Source organism: Pyrus communis, chromosome 12 (assembly GCF_963583255.1).
Source record: "Pyrus communis chromosome 12, drPyrComm1.1, whole genome shotgun sequence".
Taxonomy (NCBI): Eukaryota; Viridiplantae; Streptophyta; class Magnoliopsida; order Rosales; family Rosaceae; genus Pyrus; species Pyrus communis.
The window spans coordinates 18598251-18601418 of record NC_084814.1 but is presented as its reverse complement, the minus strand read 5'-3'; the positions used below and the strand labels follow the sequence as shown (position 1 = coordinate 18601418).

General features: G+C 33.5%; 1 pseudogene; it reads left to right on the top strand.

The window, feature by feature from the left end:
* The first annotated feature begins 631 nt into the window (after positions 1 to 631).
* Positions 632 to 1626, top strand: LOC137710106 (GCN5-related N-acetyltransferase 5, chloroplastic-like; annotated as a pseudogene).
* Positions 1627 to 3168: the final 1542 nt, after the last annotated feature.

Genomic DNA, 3168 nt, shown 5'->3' with positions numbered 1-3168 from the left:
GTTACATAATCTCTGAATGCTTCTTTTTTTTTTTTTTTTTTTTTTTTTGCTATTTTTACGTATGCGATCTTGTAGTATCTACAAACAAGTTTGACGGTTAGATCATAGAAACTAGTTTCGTAGAATGCATATCTCTATTAAATTTGCTTAAATTTTGAAGTGGGAAAAGTAATTTGTGCTAAATTTTTATTTATGTTTTTCAAGTATTGATTAGACAATATTTAGTTTGTGTGATGACATTTTCATTGTACAATTCTCTTTTTGTTTCTTTATCGCACATTTTACATGGGTTATTATCTATTAAACCAAAAGTGTAAAAATTATCTATTAAATCAAACAATTATTTATTTAATTTTAAAAATGTATTCTATTTAAATACATATTATGTATTTATTTATTAAACCAAACAATTATTATTTTATTTTTTAAAATCGTAACAAAATTTTTTGGGGGGGGGGGGAATTTAAAATTTTCCGAGGGAATTTTACCGCCATTTTGTTTCTATCGGTTATAACCAACAGTAATGAAAATTTTCTATTGGTTTTTATTTTTAAAAAATGTTTCTGTCGGTTTTAACCGACAATAATGAAAAATTTCCAAAATGAAACCCTTCCATCTCTAAGCAGCAGTAATGGCTTGGTTGCTCGTTGAGTCGTTTGCAGAGTCCATGCTTTTGCCTCCTGGGTATGTGTCTATGCTGGGCTACTTGGTCAAGCAGTACTTGTTTGAAAGAATGGAGCTTCTTCCCAACACCGCCACGCTCGTCGCGTTTTACAGAAGAAGAAAAGAAGATGGCAAAGAAGAAGAAGAACAATGATTGGAAGAAGTAGAAGAAGAAGATGAAGTTGAGTTTTTGGCGGGGATTGTGGAAGTTTGCTTTAACAAAAAAGGTGTCGTTGCCTCTCTTCCTACACCAACTCCTCCAAAGAATTCGCCTTATATTAGTAACATGGCAATGAAAAAATCGCTTCGGAGGTTTGTTTTGCTTCCCCAATTGAAATTTTGCTTTATCAAAAGTTGTTTCTTGGGCATGTTATGTGCTCGGCATAATTGCATTGCATTGTATTCTTGTCGTAAAAAATCGCTTCGGAGGTTTGTTTTGCTTCCCCAATTGAAGTTTTACTTTATCAAATGTTGTTTCTTGGGCATGTTATGTGCTCGACATAATTGCATTGCATTGTATTCTTGTCGTAATTCATAGATTGAATGCATTTGGTTTTCGTAATTGTATTGTTTTTTGAACTAAATGATCACAAAACTACCCACAAATAACACCAGATTTGAAAAGACAAAGCTTTAGTTCACTGTGTCTCAAATGAGACTTGATTTAAGATTATGACTTCGTAAATTTTAAGGAGGGGCATTGGATGGCATCTTTTGAAGGCAAGCGAGGAACTAATCTCGCAGATGAGTTCCTCAAGAGAGGTGTACTTGCATTGCATGATGATTGATACATCTCCATTCAACATGTATAAAAAAGCAAGATACGACATTGTAAAGACGGATACCATTTTGGTTTTGTTGCTGTTGCGGAGGCGCAAACACTTAATATGCAAGAAACTTCCAGTCTTAACCAACTTTTCAGAATCAAATACATTCTGTTCACAAGAGGAATTAACACCATGAATGTTTATGTGAAAATCATAATATGTGTCTTTGAGGTACATGCAGTTGTTGCCATAATCATTATGCAGTAAATCTCATACTATTGCCTTCTTTGAGCATAGTGAAAAAAACTAGGAATTTTGTGTCTTCTCTAAGTAGCAGTAATGGCTTGGTTCTTTATTGTTATGCAGAAATTAATACATTTGAAAGGGAAAGAAATAATTCAAAAAGTGGTTTATATTTTTTTATTTATTATTAATATACTATCTATCGGTTTTATCCGATAGAGAATGCTATTATTAATCGTTATTAATAATTTCTCTATGGGTTATATCCAACACAAATTTTGTCGGTTTTAGAGTATTTTCTGTTGGAAAATTCATTTCCTAACGCTGGCAATTTTGTCGCTTATTATATTTGCCACTGCATCCATTTTTTGTCGGATTTTGTTTAATATCCAACAGTAATATATGTTTCTTGTCAGTTATCATAGCGACACTAATAAATGGTTTCGTAATATTGTTTATTTATTGGGCTGGTTTGAAAACTTTCAGCTTTTAGTTTTTAGTTATTGTTTTCGTTTTCAAAGCAGTAAAACAAATAAATTTTTGAAACTCAAAAAATTAGCTTTCGATTTTCACATATAAAAAACTGAATACTGAAAATAAAATGATAATCAAACAAAGTCTAATCAAACGGTCCTTTAATACCTCATTTCTTTGTCAAATAAGTGACAACTAGCAACATGTCATTGATCAAAGTAAAATAAGAAAGCTCTTCAAACCAATGAACTAAACCCTAGTCGATAGACCCAGATTCTTTAAAGCAACAATGGTAGCCAGTCGACCAATATGAGCAAGAACTCACGAATATCCTCAGTAATTTTGCAAATTGCTTGAGTGTCGAGATCAATCCGTTGAATGGGAGTGGCATCTTGGAGGAAGTCGCACTCAAAAACCACAAAATCCCCTCTTTCGCAGAAGCAGCTTCAACTCGTGTAGCATGATGCACACTGACACTAAGTCAACTTCATTGAAAGGGCGCCTCAAACCGCCCCCTTATCATCACAGACAATTTGACATAATTATAAGCTCCATAAACACAGTCTAATCAAACAGCCCTTTAATACCTCATTTCTTAATTTGTCAAATAAGTGACAACTAGCAACATGTCATTGATCAAAGTAAAACAAGAAAGCTCTTCAAACCAATGAACTAAACCCTAGCCGACAGACCCAGATTATTTAGAGCAACAATAGTAGCCTGTCGACCAATATGAGCAAGAACTCAAGAGTATCCTCAGTAATTCTGCAAATTGCTTGCGTGTCGAAATCAGTTCGTTGAGAGGGTGTGGCATCTTGGAGGAAGTCGCACTCAAAAACCACAAAATAGTGGTATTCCTTTAAGTAAGAGTTTTTATGTTCGATTTTTGCCAAAGGTGAATTTGAACCACATTATTGCTAATCCATTATGAGGCTAAACCAAGCATCTCCCTTTAATATAGATAATATCGTTTGTTCGAATCAACAACAATATATTATCAAACCTAGTCATAAGCTGCATC